Source organism: Pristiophorus japonicus, chromosome 2 (assembly GCF_044704955.1).
Source record: "Pristiophorus japonicus isolate sPriJap1 chromosome 2, sPriJap1.hap1, whole genome shotgun sequence".
Lineage (NCBI taxonomy): Eukaryota > Metazoa > Chordata > Chondrichthyes > Pristiophoridae > Pristiophorus > Pristiophorus japonicus.
The window spans coordinates 145650120-145673092 of record NC_091978.1 but is presented as its reverse complement, the minus strand read 5'-3'; positions in this window follow the sequence as shown (position 1 = coordinate 145673092).

The following is a 22973-nucleotide window of genomic DNA, read 5'->3' as shown; positions in this document are numbered from 1 at the left end:
CAAGTCTTTCCCTTTTGAAATCCATGCTGACTATTCATAGAAACATAGAAAATAGGTGCAGGATTAGGCCATTCAACCCTTCGAGCCGGCACCACCATTCAATATGATCATGGCTGATCATGCAACTTCAGTACCCCATTCCTGCTTTCTCTCCATACCCCTTGATCCCTTTAGCCATAAAGGCCACATCTAACTCCCTTTTGAATATATCTAACGAACTGGCCTGAACAACTTTCTGTGGTAGAGAATTCCACAGGTTCACAATTCTCTGAGTGAAGAAGTTTCTCCTCATCTCGGTCCTAAATGGCTTATCCCTTATCCTTAGACTGTGACCCCTGGTTCTGGACTTCCCCAACATCGGGAACATTCATCCTGTCCAATCCCGTCAGAATTTTATATGTTTCTCTGAGATCCCCTCTCATTCTTCTAAATTCCAGTGAATATAAGCCTAATCGATCCAGTCTTTCTTCATATGTCAGTCCTGCCATCCCGCGAATCAGTCTGGTGAACCTTCGCTGCACTCCCTCAATAGCAAGAATGTCCTTCCTCAGATTAGTACACAATATTCAAGGTGTGGCCTCACCAAGGCCCTGTACAACTGCAGCAAGTCCTCCCTGCTCCTATACTCAAATCCTCTCGCTATGAAGGCCAACATGTCATTTGCCTTCTTCACAGCCTGCTGTACCCGCATGCCAACTTTCAATGATTGATGTACTATGACATCCAGGTCTCGTTGCACCTCCCCTTTTCCTAAACTGTCACCATTCAGATAATATTCTGCCTCATTGTTTTTGCCATCAAAGTGGATAACCTCACATTTATCCACATGATACTGCATCTGCCATGCATTTGCCCATTCACCTAACCTGTCCAAGTCACCCTGCAGCCTCTTAGCACCCTCCTTACAGCTCACATTGCCACCCAGCTTAGTGTCATCTGCAAACTTGGAGATATTATATTCAATTCCTTCACCCAAACCATTAATGTATATTGTAAATAGCTGGGGCCCAGCACTGAACTTTGCGGTACACCACTAGTCGCTGCCTACCATTCTGAAAAGGACCCCTTTATTCCTACTCTTTGCTTCCTGTCTGCCAACCAGTTCTCTATCCACATTAATACATTACCCCCAATACCATGTGCTTTAATTTTGCACACTAATCTCTTATGTGGGACATTGTCAAGAGCCTTTTGAAAGTCCAAATACACCACATCCACTGGTTCTCCCTTGTCCACTCTACTAGTTACATCCTCAAAAAATTCTAGAAGATTTGTCAAGTATGATTTCCCTTTGATAAATCCATGCTGACTTGGACTAATCCTGTCACTGCTTTCCAATCATCTTTAATAATTGATTCCAACATTTTCCCCACCACCGATGTCAGGCTAACCAGTCTATAATTCCCTGTTTTCTCTCTCCCTCCTTTTTTAAAAAGTGGGGTTACATTCACTACCCTCCAATCCATTATTATATTTTTGGTTTCTAGATGTTCTTCTATTTTTTTTTAGTAGGATTCCATTATTCTTCTTACCAGTAATATGACCACTAAGCTGACTGCTCTATAGTTCACTGGACGTATTTTATCTTCCTTCTTAGGTATAGGTATCATGGGCTCAATTTTGGCCAGGAGTTGCTCCGGTTTTTTTTGGAGTAACTTGGTTTTTCAGGCGTAACTTAAAAATCCCCATTTTCCCCAATCAATTTGCACAGTGTAACTGAGTTAATTACGATTTTTTAGTTTAGTCTTTTTTCTCTCAAAAGGGATCGTTACCAGCCACCGACGCCAGTTCTGACCATTTAGGCAGCTTTGGCCAGCTAATAGTTGCTCCAAATCTATTTAGGCCAGTGTATGTGGCCACTTCAGAAAACCCTTGTAGAGAGTTAAAAGAAATCGGCGCAGGTAGGTACATCAGAGGCCATTCGGCCTGGGATAGGGGCGGGAAGTGGAGAACACCTAAACCAACCAAGCCTTACAAATCACCAAACCTTGTAAACAAAAAGTAATAAGAATTCAATAAGAAATAAGAAATTGACATAAGTACTATCTTCATCTTCAAACTCGACTCAGGAAGGCAGCAGGCCAGCCGATGTGGGAGGCCACTCGGCCAGGGCTAGGGGTGGGCAGGAAAACTGATAGAAATCATCGGCAGGCAGGAGCATTATCAGTTCTCCTGTCTGCCCACCCTTAGCCCTGGCCGAGCAGCCTTCCAGTGCGATTTCTAAGATTAAAGTGATGAAAACTTCAAATCGATGCATTTATCAAAGTAGGATTAAGGCTTTTCAACGTCTGTATCTAAATAAAGATGCTACTTAAACTGACTGTATCACCTGTTAATGCACACACAGCTCCCCAATAAGCACTGCATTTTCCAATTTAAGTTCATAAATCGGCATTTTCCAACCAAATTATTAAAACTTCACATAATGTTTCTCCTCTACCCTCTTCCCCCATGCATTCGCATGTTATCAAACACACTCCCACCCGCCAACCTCTTCAGCGAGTAATTTGACACAGTCTGGTTCATATATTTCAGGCATATGAATGGAACAAAGCAGTCCGTGCAATTGCCACTCCATACCCCTACTCACAACATTTGGCCAGCATCGGGTCCCACACAGTGGCTGCAGCAAGCACTCGGAGATGCTGGGGGCGAGGAGCTACTGCGCATGCGCGGACACTCCACTGCGCATGTGCAGACTTCCTGGCACTATTTTCGGCATAGGACGCTAGCTCCACCCCCGACTCGACCAGCCACGCTGCGCGACCACAGGAAAGAGGCCGGACAGCAGCCAAATTGGGAAGGATATTTTTTGCCGCACTTTGGAACGGAGAAAAGCGGCGCAACTCCGGTATGTGCACCGAAAAACGGGCTGGGCCATAACTGAGGCCTATTTTAGCTATCCACCCGTCCTCTAGCACTACACCTTTTTCATACGAATTATTAAATATGTGTAATTTGGGACCTTCCAAACAATAAAAGTGGCTGGGCAAAACCCAGTGTCTGACATGAAATCGAGGTTGTGGTAGAGTGGTGTATCACTCAAAACCACTGTTTGATGCCTGGTAAAGTAGATGCTCTGCTGCATACGTTGGGTTGCCCTGCTCACTACGCTAGGGTTCCCTCCTCAGGCGAAAGCAATTCAACATGCCTAACAGAAGGTGGGAACTAGGTTCATCCATGATGAACCATGTACAAGAATTGGGAACAGATATGAAGGAAGATATCACACCTCAAGGAAGTTGCCACGGTAACTTTATTCAACATTTCCAGTTGCAAAAAGCAAAATACTCCAGGTACTGGAATTCTGAAATTAAAAAAGAAATGCTGTAAACAGAAAACAGCTCAAGTAGAATTAATGGAGAGAGGAAGGTAGGGTTAACATTTCAGGTTGATAACCTTTTATCAGAACATTTTTGGTCGACCTTTCGTCAGAGCGCTTCAGGTCGATGGCCTTTAGCAGACGCAGTTCTGACGAGAACCGCTTCTGACTGACGAAAGGTCATCGACCTGAAATGTTCTTGTTGTGCAGGCATGCCTGTTCACTGTGTGATGTTTGTAACACTGTATGCAACATTGAATATACCTTGTACTGTACACACCTTACCGGTACACTAGAGGGTGCTATTGCTGGAGACCCAGGGGTTGCTTGCACACGGCAGGTAACCCAGTATAAAACAGAACACACAGCTTGTTGTCGTCATTCAGGAGCTGCTAATAAAGTACTGCAGGTCTACACAGTTCAAGTACCATACCCTGCCTCGTGGAGTCATTACTAAAGGTGCTTGCATACACCACAACTGGCGACGGGAATACGGGATCACGAACTACATGCTCAACATGTCTAACCTGAGCAACTTTCAGCTATTTACAGAGGGGGAAGATTGGGATGCTTTTGTGGAAAGATTGGAACACTTCTTTATGGCCAACGACCTGGACGGGGACACACCGGCCACACTACCGAACAAACGCAGGGCCATCCTGCTCAGCAGTTGTGGGCCCACCATCTACGGTCTCGTCAAGGACTTACTAGCCCCGGAGAAGACAACCACCTGGAGCTAAGATCAACTTGTAACAATCATACAGGAACAACTAAAACCGAAAGAAAGCATCCTCACAGCTTGGCACCGATTCTACACTTACCGGCGACTTGAGGGCCAAGAAATTGCCAAGTATACTGCATACTTAATAAGACTAGCTGCACCATATGAGTTTGGCGACCACCTTAATGAAGCACTAAGGGACATATTTGTGATCGGAATCGGCCATGAAGACCTCCTACACAAATTGCTCTCGGCTGACATCATGGTCACCCTGCAGAAAGCAATTCAAGTGAGCCAGGCCTACATGGTTTCGGCCAGTGACTCCAGGCGAATACTGACCGAGGACTCTAAACTGGCGAGCGCAGTGTGCCACATGGACACTTCTAAAGTCAGAAATGCTGCCCCGAGTCCCGCAACCCTGAGTCCGCCACATGGGGCAAACCGGATGGCCCTGAACTGGCGCTGTGGAGGAAACCACAAGGCCCACCAATGCCGCTACAAAGACTATGCATGCAAAGGCTGCAAAGAAAAGGCTGTACTCACCACATCTCTGATGAGTTGGCTAATCACCGGGGCTCCGACACAGATGAAGATGAAGCTGCTCAAACCCTGGAAGAAGAGTATGGAATCTTTACCTGCTCCACCGGAAGTTCTCCGTGGATGATGAAAGTGGACATCGACAGGGTCCCAGTCTCCATGGAGATCGACACAGGGGCGAGCCAGTCTGTGATGAGCCAAAAGACCTTTGAAAAAATTTGGAGGAATACTGCCACTCGACCAAAACTGTCTCCTGTCCAGGCAAAGCTGCTCACCTATATCAAAGGTAAAATCCAAATTGTTTGTCAGTGCAGACGTCCAGGTCTCCCAGGGCAGCGTGTTGCACAAACTCCCCCTGTGGATTGTAGCCGGCGATGGTCCCATGCTACTGGGCAGGAATTGGATGAACTGGGTCCACATCAGGCGAAGTGGTGCTGTGAAAGAAAAGAGCACCACAACCTGCCTGCAGCAAGACCACAAAATGGCTGCAGCACCACAAGCATGTGGAAGAAAAGAGTACCACAGCCTGCCTGCAACAAAACCACAAAATGGCTGCAGCACCACAAGCATGTGGAAGAAAAGAGCACCACAAAATGGCTGCAGCACCACAAGCAGCAGACCTGCATTCAAAATGGCCTCCTCCATGCCACGAGTCTACATGGAGGAGCATCATGTGACATCGAGTGGCCAATCGGATTTGAAGGCTCCCTTAAAGGAGACAGGTAACCAAAAAGATTTACAGGGGAAGTTCCAACTATTTGAGTATACGGACTTTAAAGCTAAAGATGCAATTAAAGGGTGCAAGTACGAAAATGTATGCAATGTAACCATGAATTGTGATGCTGGTTTAACTAATGTGACTAATGAGATGAATACAGGTGTCAGTAAGGTTAAGAACAAGTTTATTATGCTTAACAATAATGATAGAGATTGTGAAATGCCTAATGTAACCATGTCTGTTGAAACCAGGACACCCAAAAGTAATGCAAGTGCTAGAATGTATAATGCAGGCTCGACTATGTGTGATCAGAGCCAAGGTGTCATGTATACCGGTAGGACATTGCCAAAGGACATTGGATCTGTCAGGGACCATGTTGATGCCAATGGAATCCCCCTGTAGGAGACCCCCAGGTCCAGCAGGCTACCTGACCATGTAGCCTGGACCTTTGGAACGAATGTAATGCCCCTTGCAGGACACACACACAGGCATTGGGAGCAGACCCACTACAGGGACAGTGGTAAATGGGCAGCCCAGCCACCACCAATGGCAACCTGCACCAGACCAGCCCTACAGCGCCTGGCCACCAGGGCCAACACCAGAAGTATGAGGCCAATACCCTCCAGCTTCCCTGGCAAACCCTGGAATGACCTGACCCTCATCCCCATTGGTGGACAAGGAGCCCACCCAGTCTTGTGGCCCTGCCCACAACTACCCACATCACAGTGTATACACACCACCCACTGCTGCCGTTGCTACCTCCCCGAGGGATCCCACAATAGTGACACCCTCTTGGTTTGTGTGTGAGGGAGGGGAAATGTATGAGGCCAGCCTCAAGCACAGGGGTCACATCTGGCAACCACACAATCCTCACCACAACCTCCCATAGCCCACCACTGATCACCTCCCCTGGTCATGACAACTAGGATATGAAAAATGCTCAGGGGGGAGTATTGTTGTGTAGGCATGCCTGTTCACTGTGTGATGTCTGTAACACTGTATGCAACATTGAATGTACCCTTGTACTGTACACACCTTACTGGTACACTAGAGGGTGCTGTTGCTGGAGACCCAGGGATTGCATGCACACGGCAGGTAACTCAGTATAAAAAGGAGCACACAGCTTGTTGTCATCACTCAGGAGCTGCTAATAAAGGACTGCAGGCCTGCACAGTTCAAGTACCATACCCTGCCTCGAGGAGTCATTACTAAAGGGCTGGTCTGGTGCAGGTTGCCATTGGTGGTGGCTGGGCTGCCCATTTACCACTGTCCCTGTAGTGGGTCTGCTCCCAATGCCTGTGTGTGTGTCCTGCAAGGGGCATTACATTCGTTCCAAAGGTCCAGGCTACATGGTCAGGTAGCCTGCTGGACCTGGGGGTCTCCTGCATACACCACACTTCGAATGAAAAGTAATTTACCTGAAACGCTAACCTTGCCTTTCTCTCTCTATTGATGCTACCTGACCAGCTGAGTGTTTCCAGAATTTTCTGTTTTAGCTCCATTTATAAAGTATATGGGCCGTGTCTGCAAGCCACAAAGTGTTGCAGGTAACCTTGTTTCACATGCCCAGGACCAGCCTCACACAATCTTACAGCTTTTTTCATTGTTGATCATGCATGCTGATAGATCATTCATTACAGCTGTAATTTACAATTGAAAACACTGGCGCACTCATATCTACAAAAGGTTTCACGTATAAAAGCACAACCTAGTTACATGAAGCATAGAATCTGAATGATGCTCAGGATAGGCTGCAGCTTCAGCACATGTTGCCCTCCTGTATGTCTCAGAAACGTGGACCATAAACAGCAGACATCTCAAATTGCTGGAGAAATACCACCAACGATGTCTCTGCAAGATTCTGCAAATCTATTGGCAGGACAGACGTACAAACATCAGTGTTCCCGATCAGGCCAACATCCCAAGCATCGAAGCATTGACCACACTCGACCAGCTACGTTGGGCAGGCCATATTGTCCGCATGCCCGACATGAGACTCCCAAAGTAAGCGCTCTGCTCAGAACTCCTACACGGTAAGCGAGCCTAAGGTGGGCAGAGGAAATGTTTCAAGGACACCCCCTAAGCTTCCTTGAAAAAGTGCAACATCCCCACCAACACCTGGGAATTCCTGGCCCAAGACAGCCCTAAGTGGAGGAAGAGCATCCGGGAGGGCGCTGAGCACCTTGAATCTCATCGCCAAGAGCATGCAAAAAACAAGCACAGGCAGCAGAAGGAGCGTCTGGCAAACCAGGCTCCCAGCCCACCCTTTCCTTCAACAACTGTCTGTCCTACCTGTGACAGAGAATGTAATTCCCGTATTGGACCGTACAGTCCCCTGAGAACTAATTTTTGGAGTGGAAGCAAGTCTTCCTTGATTTCGAGGGACTGCCTATGATGATGATGATGTCACTGGGCATGTGTTCCTGTCTCCTTACAACATGTTGAGATTAAAGAAAATAAAGACTTTTATAGCACTTTTCATGACCTGAATACATCCCAAAGCACTTCACAGCCAGTGTTGTAATGGACTACATGCATGCCTGCAAAACAAGATGCCATCTCAGGCAGGAAATGGACTGAAGCTTTCAGAGAGCTCACAAAATACCAGCTCTTGACTCCCTTGGAGGAGGTCACTCTGGTCAACTTTACTTATAAGAGCATCAAAGGAGTAGGTTAAAATGAAGATGTAGGTCTCCTCCAGTACTATCCAGTTTTTATGTCTTGCCCCACTTTCGCTCACTCCCACACAGACATATACACAATGAAACAAATATTACATTAAGTTCCGCCATTAATTTCCACAAAGGTTCTCCCGATCAAATATCGTCTCTTTGGAGTTTCTGCAGATCTTCCCCAAAGGTTAGGTCGGTTAAATATGAGAACTCAAATGAAAATGTTTCCCCTTAGTATTTTGTAAGCTCTGTTGAAGATGTCTCTTAGAGATGACATTAGAACATTAGCTATTTTTCCATATTGTAAGCTTGGCAGTGGACAGAGCAGGACAGCATCTCACACAGTGTGTGTTATATCTCAAATAAAGCAATGTGACTGAGTACTGTAGGCTTGAGTAAGTGTGACCTTAGTCTCTTTATTCTGACTCCAGAGTGCTCGCACAGCATGAGAGGCCTGCTTATATGCAGAGCTCCCAAGGGATGCTGGGATCCCTTGGGACTCCAACAGATGCGCCCTCTGGTGGCGGTAGAATGCTGGTTACAAGGTGTTGCATACATAACATCACTCCTCCCCAAAATCAATAGTACACTTATTTACAGGGTGAGACGATCTGGGGCTTTCCGCTCCCTAGTCGATCGTCTCGGTACCAATGCAGGTGCAAGTGAGTTGGTTGGTTCTTCGCTGGGATGCTGCACAGCTGGCCTTGCTGGGCTGCTGGGGAAGATGAGTTCAGCTTCGTGGTCAACCGTGATGTCAGTTGCCACTTGTGTGTGTATCAAAGGGTCGAAGTTGGTGGTGTCCTCTTCAGGTTGCTCGTGGCTGTCTGTGAATCGCAGTTTGGTTTGATCCAAATGCTTTCTGCAAGTTAGTCCATTTGCAAGTTTGATCTCAAAAATCCAACTCCCTTCTTTGGTTATGACAGTGCTAGCAAGCAATTTGGGAGCATGTCCATAGGTGACTACAAATCCAGGGTCATTGACTTCAATATCGCGTGACAAATTTGCACAATCATAGTACATGGTTTGTTGATGCCGCCTGCCTTCAACATGATCATGGAGATCAGGGTGGACTAGAGAGAGCCTTGTTTTGAGCACCCTATTCATGAGCAGTTCGGCAGGGGGAACCCCGGTGAGCAAGTGGGGTCTTGGGCATTAGCTAAGCAGGACTCAGGACAGGCAGATCTGCAGGGAGCCTTCCGACAGGCGTTTCAAGCTTTGCTTGATGGTTTGGACTGCCCGTTCTGCCTGGCCGGTAGATGCGGGCTTGAACGGGGCAGATGTGATCCCATTGCGGGTTATGAATTCCTTGAATTCAGCGCTGGTGAAGCACAGTCCATTGTCGCTGACAAGGACATCAGGCAGGCCGGGCGTGGCAAACATGGCTCGTAGGCTTTCGATGGTGGCAGTGAACGTGCTTACAGACATTATTACACACTCAATCCAGTTTAAATAAGCATCCACAACAACCAAAAACATTTTGCCTAGAAATGGGCCAGTGAAGTCAACGTGGATCCGAGACCACGGTTTGGAGGGCCATAACCACAAACTTAGCGGTGCCTCCCTGGGTGCATTGCTCAGTTGAGAGCAAGTGTTGCATTGGTGCCGCATGACTAAGTCTGAGTCGATGCTGGGCCACAACAAATGGGATCTGGCGATAGCTTTCCTCATTACTATGCCTGGGTGGGTACTGTGAAGTTCACGTATGAACGTTTCCCTGCCTTTCTTAGGGCAAACCACGCGATTACCGCACAAAAGAAAGTCCGCCTGTATGGACATTTCATCTTTGCGCCGCTGGAATGGCTTGATCTCTTCATGCATCTCCACTGGGATGCTGGACCAGCTCCCATGGAGGACACAGTTTTTTACCAGGGACAGTAAAGGATCCTGGCTGGTGCAGATCCTGATCTGGCAGGCCGCAATGGGTAACTTTTCATTTTCAAATGCATCCATCACCAAGAGCAAGTCTGCAGGCGGTGCCATTTCCACCCCGTGGTGGGCAATGGTAGCTGACTGAGAGCATCATCGCAGTTCTCTGTGCCTGGCCTGTGGCGAATTATATAGTTATATGCAGACAGCGTGAGCGCCCATCTTTGGATATAAGCAGAGGCATTGGTATTGATACCTTTGCTCTCTCAGAATAGCGATATGAGCGGCTTATGGTCAGTTTCTAACTCGAACTTAAGCCCAAACAGAAACTGGTGCACTATTTTCACCCCGTAAATGCATGCCAGAGCTTCTTTTTCAATCATGCTGTAGGCTCTTTCGACCTTGGACAAACTCCTGGATGCATAAGCGGCTGGTTGCAATGTTCCAGATTAATTTGCTTGTTGTAACACACACCCGATCCCGTATGAAGATGCATCGCAAGCTAGCACTAAGCATCTACATGGGTCAGCATCAAATTAGGGATGCATGCAATAAAGGTACAGCAGTTATCATGGGTGACTTTAATCTACATATAGATTGGGCCAACCAAATTGGTAGCAGTACGGTGGAGGATTGCCTGGAGTGTATTAGGGATGATTTTCAAGACCAATATGTCGAGGAACCGACTAGAGGGCTAGCCGAGACTGGGTGATGTGTAACGAGAAAGGACTAATTAGCAATCTTGTTGTGCGAGACCCCTTGGGGAAGAGTGACCATAATATGGTAGAATTCTTTATTAAGATTGAGAGTGACACAGTTAATTCAGAGACTAAGGTCCTGGACTTAAGGAAAGGTAACTTCGATGGTATGAGACGTGAATTGGCTAGAATAGACTGGCAAATGATTGATGGTGGATAGGCAATGGCAAACATTTAAAAATCACATGGATGAACTTCAACAATTGTACATCCTTGTCTGGAGTAAAAATAAAACGGGGAAAGTGGCTCAACCGTGGCTAACAAGGGAAATTAGGGATAGTGCTAAATCCAAGGAAGAGGCATATAAATTAGCCAGAAAAAGCAGCAAACCTGAGGGCTGGGAGAAATTTAAAAATCAGCAGAGGAGGACAAAGGGTTTAATTAGGAGGGGGAAAATAGAGTATGAGAGGAAGCTCGCTGGCACCATAAAAACTGACTGCAAAAGCTTCTATAGATATGTGAAAACAAAAAGATTAGTGAAGACAAATGTAGGTCCCTTGTAGTTAGAATCAGGTGAATTTATAATGGGGAACAAAGAAATGGCAGACCAGTTGAACAAATACTTTGGTTCTGTCTTCACGAAGGAAGACACAAATAACGTTCCGGAAATACTAGGGAACCGAGGGTCTAGCGAGAAGGAGGAACTGAAGGAAATCCTTATTATTCAGGAAATTGTGTTTGGGAAATTGATGGGATTGAAGGCCAATAAATCCCCAGGGCCTGATAGTCTGCATCCCAGAGTATTTAAGAAATTGGCCCTCGAAATAGTGAAAGCATTGGTGATCATTTTCCAACAGTCTATCGACTCTGGATCAGTTCCTATGGACTGGAGGGTAGCTAATGTGACACCGCTTTTTAAGAAAGGAGGGAGAGAGAAAACAGGGAATTATAGACTGGTTAGCCTGACATCAGTAGTGGGGAAAATGTTGGAATCAATTATTAAAGATGAAATAGCAGCGCATTTGGAAAGCAGCGCATTTGGACAGGATTAGTCCAAGTCAGCATGGATTTATGAAAGGGAAATCATGCTTAACAAATCGACTAGAATTTTTTGAGGATGTAACTAGTAGAGTGGACAAGGGAGAACCAGTGGATGTGGTGTATTTGGACTTTCGAAAGGCTTTTGACAAGGTCCCACACAAGAGATTGGTGTGCAAAATTAATGCACATTGGGGGTAATGTATTGACGTGGATGGAGAACTGGTTGGCAGACAGGAAGCAAAGAGTCGGGATAAACAGATCCTTCTCTGAATGGCAGGCAGTGACTAATGGGGTGCTGCAGGGCTCAGTGCTGGGATCCCAGCTATTTACAATATACATCAATGATTTAGATGAAGGAATTGAATGTAATATCTCCAAGTTTGCAGATGACACTAAGCTGGGTGGCGGTGTGAGCTGTGAGGAGGATGCTAAGAGGCTGCAGGGTGACTTGGACAGGTTAGATGAATGGGCAAATGCATGGCAAATGCAGTATATAATGTGGATAAATGTAAAGTTATCCACTTTGGTGGCAAAAACATGAAGGCAGAATATTATCAGAATGGCAGCAGATTAGGAAAAGGCGAGTTGTAACAAGACCTGGGTGGCATGGTACATCAGTCATTGAAGGTTGGCATGTAGGTACAGCAGGCGGTGAAGAAGGCAAATGGCATGTTGGCCTTCATAGCTAGGGGATTTGAGTATAGGAGCAGGAAGGTCTTGCTGCAGCTGTACAGGGCCTAGTTGAGGCCTCACCTGGAATATTGTGTTCAGTTTTTGTCTCCAAATCTGAGAAATAATGTTCTTGCTATTGAGGGAGTGCAGTGAAGGTTCATCAAACTAATTCCTGGGATGACAGGACTGACATATGAGGAGAAACTGGATTGACTGGGCCTATATTCATTGGAGTTTAGAAGAATGAGAGGGGATCTCATAGAAACATATAAAGTTCTAACAGGATTGGACAGGTTAGATGCAGGAAGAATGGTCCCAATGTTGGGGAAGTCCAGAACCAGGGGTCACAGTCTAAGGATAAGGGATACGCCATTTAGGACCGAGATGAGGAGAAACTCCTTCACTCAGAGAGTTGTTAACCTGTGGAATTCTCTTCCACAGAGAGTTATTGATGCTAGTTCGTTAGATATATTCAAGAGGGAGTTGGATATGGCCCTTACGGTTACAGGGATCAAGGGTATGGAGAGAAAGCAGGAAAGGGGTATTGAGGTGAATGATCAGCCATAATCTTATTGAATGGTGGTGCAGGCTCAAAGGGCCGAATGGCCTACTCCTGCACCTATTTTCTATGTTTCTATGTTTCTATACAGAACAAGCAGTTTCTTGGAACATAACAGATTTCTGGCTTTCTCAAAAGCAGTCTCTTTTGATTTCCCCCATACACAGTCATCTCCCTTGCGTAGCAACACATGTAGAGTTTGTAGCAAGATGCTTAACCCGGGTAGGAAATTACAAAAATAATTGAGGTTTCCCAGGACCAACCGCAGCTCCATCACGTTCTGTGGTCTTGGTGCATTCTTGATGGCCTCCGTCTTGGCGTCGGTGGGTCTGATGCTGTCTGCCGTGATGCTTCTCCCTAAGAACTCGACCTCTGGCGCCAGGAAAACACATTTCGAGCGTTTCAACCTGAGTCCCACACGATCTAGCCGACTTAGAACCTCTTCCAGGTTCTGCAAGTGTTCAATGGTGTCCCGACCTGTGATCAATATGTTGTCCTGGAAAACTACGGTGTGCGGAACCGATTTTAGCAGACTTTCCATGTTCCTTTGAAAAATAACCGCGGCCACTTCTGCCTCCTCGGTTCAAGTTCAGTTTGATCCGCCATGGATCGGTCTTCCTCTGCAACGTGGTGGTTTGCAGGGTTTGCAGCTCGTCTGCAAATTCGCTGGAGGTGTCCCATTGTTCCACAGCCTTTGCACGCATAGTGTTTGAAGCGGCATTGATGGGCTCAATGATCACCTCCGCAGCACCAACAAGGTGTTACTTACCTCGCATTCACACTTGATGACGGACTCTGAGTCATCTGAGGTCATGCAGCTGCAGGCGCGTACGTTCTGCCATATGCATTCCTGCATGAAAATGGTGCTACTTTGTGTACAGTACTTGCCGAAACCTCGTTATGCTGCAAAATTTGTTTGGTGTTATCGCTAGAGGACATAAATCGTTATGACTTTGCTCAGATTCGGTGTTTCAACAGTCAATAGTTTGTGAAGGATAACCTCATGGTCAATGCCAAGCACAAAAAAGTCTCTTAGCATTTGCTCCAGGAATCCACCGAATTCGCAATGTCCTGCAAGGCGCCTTAGTTTGGTGACGTAGCTCACCGCTTCCTGGCCTTCAGACCGCTGACATATGTAAAATCGATATCTTGCCATCAGAACGCTCTCCTTCGGATTTAGGTGCTCCCGGACCAGCGTACACAGTTCTTCATACGATTTGGTTGTTGGTTTCACCGGAGCAAAAAGATTCTTCATGAGGCTGCAGGTTGTTGCCCCGCAGATGGTGAGGAGGATCGCCCTGCATTTGGCAGTGTTCTCATTCCCTTCCAGCTCGTTGGCCACGAAGTATTGGTCGAGTCGCTCCACGAAGGCTTCCCAATCGTCACCTTCTGAGAATTTCTCCAGGATACCAACAGGATTCGCTGCATTTTCACGTGATGGTTCGTTATCTACTACTCATCGCCAGTTGTTATATCTTAAATAAAGCAATGTGACTGAGTACTGTAGACTTGAGTAAGTGTGACCTTAGTCTCTTTATTCTGACTCCAGAATGCTCGCACAGCATGGGAGGCCTGCTTATAGGCAGTTCTCCCAAGGGATGCTGGGATCCCTTGGGACTCCAACAGATGCACCCTCTGGTGGCGGTAGAATGCTGGTTACAAGATGTGAATGCCCCTCTCACCAATTTTTGCAAGTAGCCACGCATATACACACATCCTGGAGGAAACTTGAGGAAATAGGGATGCACTGGGTGAGTCACTGGGTGAGTCACAGTGCACAGGCTGGGAAGGTGGTAGCATGGGAGAAGCAGGAACCTGTTGGCCAGATGACCAGATTGCTGCCATTAATCCGTGTGCTTTGGGGGAGATACAGTATGTTCCTGTTGCTAGTCATGGGCAAAAGAATAAACGTGCTGGTCATACTGACCAATGCATCAGCCACTTGTTCAATACACATATGGCCAGTACATTAATGTGTTAGCCTGAAATGAGCTTGAGGCATAAAACTTAAGGGCAGTAGTGACTTAGATGACCATTATCACTGTTGGACTTTGGTTGCAGGTGCCCATACAACAGGTGGCAAAGCTCTGTACTGGCTTTTTGCTGACTCAGAACCTGCGGAGGCTGCTGTCCTCAGTCATTGGCAGTTGGGTACCAAGACTTGCACAGTTGGTCATTTATAGTGAGCAAAATGCCACATTTGACCATTTTAGCATAGGCACCTGTGGATTTCTCTGACATGCCTTATTTCTTCTTGTACTGCATAAACCATGGGTGAAATTGGTCTTTGGCAGTTGTGAAAATTGATCGATTGCAAATTGGCAGCCCGTTTAACAAAACCCCATCCCATCCCCCCAACTTTGAGCAAGGTGTAAAACAGGCTGCTGATTCATTATTATCTGTTTTGTCCCACTGCCGAAAACCAATTTCATCCCCATGCTGTTTAATGCACATCCAAATTAAGCCCCTTCAAAAATGTTACATTCGCTCTCTGCCTGCCACAGAGTTCTGCAGCTTGTTGATAGATACCTTATGGCTTGCTGAGGTCCTGTGATCGTATTTAAAATAAATTTAATTTCAAGTATCCTTTTTTATCACATGTTCTTGTTCTGCTGAAGTCCACTTTCCAATGACTTACTGAGTAATAATGGATGTTTATTTCCAGATATTTGAAACCAAATAAGAATATGAGTAGGCCATACGGTCCCTCGAGCCTGTTTTGCCATTCAATAAGATCATGGCTGATCTTCAACTTTAACTCTACTTTCCCGTCCGATCTCCATATCCCTTGATTCCCCTAGAATCCAAAAATCTATCTATCTCAGCCAGTCCCCAAAATTATTCCACAAATTCACAATAATAACATTCCAAATATATTGAACACATCTCTAATGAAAATAACAATATGAAACAGATACTGTAAACTTAGCAACAAACAAAAGTCGAAGTCTGTTTCCTATTTAGAACTTCATCACACCCATTCAAAAAGGACTTTGTAGGGAATCCCTGTGCAAAAAATTGGGAAATTATGTCATGTACTCATTAAAATATTTGCATAATTTGGGGGCCTTGATGAGGCAATGAAATGAAATATGCACAAAGGAAAAGGAAAATCAGTCTGGGGTGTCTTATTATTAACTATTAAATTACATTTGTTGAAAATGCTGAAAGTGACAAGGGCATATATGAAGTGTGCACAGACCCGGCGAGGCCTCACAAAAGCCGGTTTTCAGGGCGCGATGCACATGCGCCGAAAACCGCCTTTTCCGATCTGTCAAGATTTTTCTGGATAGATCCTCCGCACCCCCGGGAGAAGGACATTCGCGCGGGAGAGATTGAGCGATTTGCCCAACTCATGCCCAGCGAATGTCCTTCAAACTTAAACGCCTGGTAAAAGCAGGTGCATAGCTTACTTTACCAGCATAACACTTTTAAAACATATAAAAATGTAATTTAAACACTCATTTTTATATTAAAAAAACGTGCCCATTCAGGTAAGTTTATTTGTAACTCTATTAAAACACATTAAAAAAAATCCACAAAATATATTTTTTCTAAACATTTAATTACATTTAATTTCAATTAATTTTAAATATGTGAGGTGTTTTATTTATTTATTATGCTGTGTTTCGGTGTTTTAGGGGGTTATTCTCATTGATAGTAATGGGAACTTGTACAAACAGCACTCCCATTTTTATCAATGAGAATACTGCAGTGATTGGTGGTCCAGGCCCACGTGATTCCAGCATGTATGTACATACCTGAAAGACATCTTCCCATGCGCTGTACAGTGAATCTTGGCCTCCGACCAGAAACTTACATTCCTCCGAGACCACCAGGTACTTTCGGAGATTTTTTTCCGGTCGGCAGTGTTCGTACGAAGGAAGCCTCCAACCGCAATTTTCCCCCCATTAGTTTCCCAAAACTCACTGTCCAGGCTCAAACATAGGCCAGATACAGAAGGACCATTGGTATCATGAAACTATACCAAGCCAAAGAAGAAAAGAACAGGAGTTTTGAATGAGCTGGAGTTTATGAAGCTGGATGAAGACTGACTTTAGGTCCATTGGAGTAATCAAAGGTAGTGACAAAGGCATATTTGAAGGATTTAGTGGCAAATGGGCTCAGGTAGGGACAATAAAGGGAAATGGTACAGAAGTGGAAGTTGCCGGTCTTTGTGATGGAAAGGAACACTGCCATTAACTCAGATCAGTGTTGTGCAGGACACTGAAGTTGTGATCAGCCTGGTTTAGAACATTAATTTACAGTAGCCTGCAGAATATATCAAATACCACGTTAAAAACAGTAGGATCTGAAGAAAAGGAAATAAATATATAATTTAATTGATTGTTACAACTGCTCAAAAATATATGGTTAATTGGCAGTGCAACTGTAGCATTGAGTGTGAACCAGTTCTGCTCATATCAAATACTGCAGTTGTATTATAAATGCAACTCAAATCAAATATCAGGGCTTGATCTAACATCACAGTGAGGCAAAGTGAGATTGCCTAGAGGAGGGAGTCTCATTCTACTCTGCTACAGAGTCAACTCAGACATTAACCCCTGATCTACAGTATGTTGGGACCGAAATTGCCCTCCGCCCGAAATGGGGCACACCTTCCGGTTTTTAAGTGCACTGTCCGCCCCAATGCATGGGGCGGACAATCCGGCCATTTTCACCACTTTGGGTTTTTTTGGAGCGGGATGGAAGTGGTGCCATCAGCGGGGTGGAAGTGGGGATGGGTCGGTGCTGCCATCGCTCTGAATCAGCGCATTGCTGATACGTCAGCACGATGCAGACGTGCCGCATCGCGATAACACGTCACAACATCCCTCCCCTTCAGAACTCTGCAGCCACTCTTGTGGCAAACACTGGGCCACCAGGGAGGATTCAGCTGGGCCAGTGGCCCGGTACCCAAGAGGTGGTGCCGGGATGCCTGTTGGCGGCCCGGCTGAACCCACGGCCACCATTGCCAGGCCGAGCTGGCAGTCAGCCGACAATTAAAATAAAATAGCGGCCGCGACAGTGCGCCCTCCTCTTTAAGGGCAGACGTGCCACCCAACCACAAGAAGGTTCCCACCGGGAAAAGCTGTCAGTGGCACCGACCAGTGGCTGATCTGATCACATGGGGCAATTTCCCACAGGGCGATAAGGGGGTCGTCGCTGTTCCGTAAGGGATTGGCGAGGCGGCAACACGAGTGGAGCGGAGACATTCTCTGCCGGGAAAATCCACGTGGGCAATTTTTAAAATGGCGGCCCCTCTGTGCCGACCGAGCAGTGAGTGCTTACCGACCCTTGACCGCAGCCACGGCACTTATTGAAAGGGCCAATTTTGCCCACGCTATGATTACGGAACCTTTTCTCACTGATGCTAAACTTGTAGCCTAAATCCACCCTTAATATGGCTTGTTAGTCCCTTGTCCCAAACTACATCTAATTCTGAGTGTTTGAAGTTCTTGCACACCATGTTTTGATTTTTTTTCCTTCAATAACAGTACTTCCATCGAGTTTGTGTCTGAACTTTCCTCACTTCCTGTTGCAGCAAGAAATATTACTCTGCTCACTGACACTGCAGCACTTCACTTTGCTGAGTCAGTCATTCATCCCTATCCAATCCAGCCATTTACTAATTGACATAGGATAAATAAGATCAGAGAGATGAAGACGTGGCTCAAATACTGGTGTAGGAGAAATAGGGTAAGAGGGAGCTTTTCCATTGGGACAGGCTTCACTTGAACCATGCTGGAACTAATGTCGTGGTGAATCAAATACCTCGGGCTGTAGAGAGCAGGGTAACAGTGGGAGAAATGATAACCAGAGTGTGACCAGAAGGGACAGAATGTACAAAAATAAGAGTGTTAGAAAGTGGGGTCAAAGCAGGGAAAAATGGTACAAAAACAACATTAAAAGCTATTTATCTGAAATCACGCAGCATTCATAACAAGATATTTGAGTTGACGGCACAATAGATATAAATGGGTATGTTCTGATAGCCATTACAGAATTGTGGTTGCAAGGTGACCAACATTGGGAACTGAATATTCAAGGGTATTTAACATTCCGGAAGGATAAGCAGAAAGGAAAAGGAGGTGGGGTAGCTCTGTTAATAAAGGATGAGATCAGTGCATTGGTGAGAAACGATATGGCTCAGAAGATCAAGATGTAGAATCAGTTTGGGTGGAGATAAGAAACAATAAGGGGAGGAAGTCACTGATGGGCGTAGTCTATAGGCCCCCTAACAATAGCTACATTGTTGGATGGAGTATAAATCAAGAAGTAATGGAGGCTTGTAAGAAAAGAACCGCAATAATCATGGGTGATTTTAATCTTCATATTGATTGGATAAATCAAATTGGCCAAGGTAGGCTTGAGGAAGAGTTCACAGAGTGTATCCGGGATGGTTTCCTTGAACAGTATGTCGTGGAACCAACCAGGGAGCAGGCTATTTTAGATCTGGTACTGTGTAATGAGACAGGATTATTAAATGATCCCCTTATAAAGGTTCCTCTCGGAAAGAGTGATCATAGCATGGTTGAATTTCAAATTCAGTTGGAGGATGAGAAAGTTGGCTCTCAAACCAGTGTCCTGATCTTAAATAAAGGAGATTACAAAGGTATGAAGGCACAGTTGGATAAAGTGGATTGGGAAAATAGATTAAAGTGTAAGATGGTTGATAAGCAGTGGCAGACATTTAAGTAGATATTTCATAACTCTCAACAAAAATATATTCCAGTGAGAAGGAAAGACTTTAAGAGAAAGGAGAACCATCCGTGGCTAACTAAGGAAGTAAAGGATGATATCAAATTGAAAACAATGGCATACAAAGTTGCCAAGATTAGTGGTAGGCCAGAGGATTGGGCAACTTTTAAAACTCAGCAAAGGACAACTAAAAAAATAATAAATAGAGGGACGATAGATTATGAGAGTAAAGTAGCAAGAAATATAAAAATAGAGAGTAAGAGCTTATACAGGTATATAAAGAGAAAGAAAGTAGTTAAATTAAACATTGGTCCCTTAGAGGATGAGACTGGGGAATTAATAATCGGAAAAGGGGAAATGGTTGAGACTTTGAACAAATAATTTGTATCAGTCTTCACGGTAGAAGACACTAAAAACATCCCAATAATGGATAATCAAGGGGCTATAGGGAGGGAGGAACTTAAAACAATTACTATCCCTAAAGAAAAAGTACTCGGTAAAATTATGGGACTAAAGGTGGACAAGTCCCCTGGACCTGATGGCCTGCATCCTCGGGTCCTAAAAGAAGTGGCTGCAGAGATAGTGGAAGCTTTGGTTGTAAACTACCAAAATTCCCTGGATTCTTGTGAGGTACCAGCGCATGCAAAACCGCAAATGTAATGCCCTTATTTAAAAAAGGCGGCAGACAAAACACAGGAAACTATAGACCAGTTAGCCTTATATCTGTTACTGGAAAAATGCTGGAGTCTATTATTAAGGAAGTAGTAGCAGGACATTTAGAAAAGCATAATAGTCAAGCAGAGTCAGCATGGATTTATGAAAGGGAAATCATGTTTGACAAATTTGCTGGAGTTCTTTGACAATGTAACGAGCAGGGTGGATAAGGGGGATCCAGTGGATGTGGTGTATTTGGATTTCCAGAAGGCATTCGATAAGGTGCCACATAAAAGGTAACTGCATAAGATAAAAATTCATGGGGTTGTGGGTAATATATTAGCATAGATTGAGGATTGGCTAACTAACAGAAAACATCAAGTCGAGATAAATTTTCTGGTTGTCAAATGGTAACTAGTGTGGTGCTGTGGGGATTGGTGCTGGGGCCTCAACTATTTACAATCTATATTAATGACTTGGATGAAGGGACCGAGTATAAGGTAGCCAAGTTTGCTGATGATACAAAGATGGGTGGGAAAACAAGTTGTGAGGAAGACACAAAAAATCTGCAAAGGGATATAGACAGGCTAAGTGAGTGGGCAAACATTTGGAAGATGGAGTATAATGTGGGAAAGTGTGAGGTTATCCACTTTGGCAGGAAAAATAAAAAAGCAAATTATTATTTAAATGGAGAGAAATTACAAAATGCTGCAGTACAGAGGGACCTGGGGGTCCTTGTGCATGAAACTCAAAAAGTTAGTATGCAGTTACAGCAAGTAATCAGGAAGGCAAATGGAATGTTGGCCTTTATTGCAAGGGGGATGGAGTATAAAAGCAGAGAAGTCCGACTACAACTGTACAAGGTATTGGTGAGGCCACATCTAGAGTACTGCATACAGTTTTGGTCTCCTTATTTAAGGAGGGATATACTTGCATTGGAGGCAGTTCAGAAAAGGTTCACTAGGTTGATTCCTGAGATGAAGGAGTTAACTTATGAAGAAAGGTTGCGCAGATTGGGCCTATACTCATTGGAGATCAGAAGAATGAGAGGTGATCTTATTGAAACATATGATACCGAGGGTGCTCGACAAGGTAGATGCAGAGAGGATGTTTCCCCTCCTGAAAGAATCTAGTACTAGAGGGAATAGTTTAAGAATAAGGGGTCGCCCATTTAAAACTGAGATGAGGAGGGATTTCTTCTCTCAGAGGGTTGTAAATCTGTGGAATTCTCTGCCCCAGAGAGCTGTGGAGGCTGGGTCATTGAATATATTTAAAGTGGAGATAGACAGATTTTTGAATGATAAGGGAGTAATATGGGGAGAAGGCAGGGAAGTGGAGCTGAGCCCAAGATCAGATCAGCCATGATCTTATTGAATGACGGAGCAGGCTCGATGGGTCAAATGGCCTACTCCTGCTCCTATTTCTTATATTCTTATGTTCTTCTGTTCTTCTGTTCAGTAAAGACAAAAAGAATCAGCTTTCAATTTCTGTGAACAGTTAGAATTATATAGACTTGATAACAAATATGTCGAGTCCAGGCTTAAATTACACAGCACTTCAATGTTTATTTGATATTTTATTCTATGCATTTTCTGAATGATTTTGCACAGTATACTTGACTACAGCTCTGTATAATGGATTTGTGAGTCGTTACACAAAACCCATATTCGATCAGCCCATTTATTGGGTTTCATCTGGTTACAAAAGTGACCTCAGGCATTAAAGTGGTGTATTATATTTTCCTTAAAAAAGAATCTTCACATATAGTAAATCCACTTTATGCTGCAGGAAGTATATCCCCCAAGTGATGCAAATTTTCAAACCACTTTCAGCTATAGGTCAAATGTTTTAAAATAAATGTTTTATAAGATTCAGATAAAAATATTTTAAAGCTGCACATATTTTAATAATTTACAAAGCCTTGGAAATTAACGTCCTAATCGATATAATGATTTTGATGTACTAATGCAATGATTGCTGCATCTTCCTAAATCAATGTTTTTTGTGTTTGAAGCTGCAATCAACCATTTGGGCATGACTAGAAGAATAGGCTCCAGTCAGCTGTGAAGTAGTGCCAAAATGCAAAACTGTACAGCAGCCTACTACGATGATTTGCAAAGAGTTTAGACATTTCTCAACACCTGTTCTCTAATTTCCCATTTCTTTGAGAACATTTTTAGCCATTTAAATCAAGCTAATTAAATGTAAGTAACAATTAATTTCATTGCTTTTGCATTCATTCCTTGTGTGCTTGATTCAAATACAGCAGTGTTTGCAGTTATTCTGAAAACCTGCTGCCTCCAGAAATAGTGGTTTTGTCAAGCAGTTAGCTTTTGAGCTATGGGAAGGGAGGGAACAGAAATCAGCAGTGCTTCCTTTTCCCCCATGTAACAAATAAAATTACAGAAAAGTCTGTGCGTTTGCCTTCATCTCATCAAAATACCGTCATCTTAACATGTTGACCCAACGGAAACTGTTCAACCTCCGCCGCTTCAAGGCCAGATCAAAGAGCTTCCTATCCTCTGTCATTGAAATACAGTATGCAGATGACGCCTGTGTCTGCGCACACTCGGATGCCGAGCTCCAAGCCATCGTCAACACCTTCACCGAAACATACGAGAGCATGGGCCTTACACTAAACATCAGTAAGACAAGAGTGCTCTACCTACCTGCCTCCGTCACGCAGCACTGCTTCCCAATTATCAAAATCCATGACGAGGCCTTGGACATGGTGGACCATTTTCCAGACCTTGGGAGCCTACTGTCAACAAAGGCTGACATCAATGACGAAGTCGAACACCGCCTGCATTG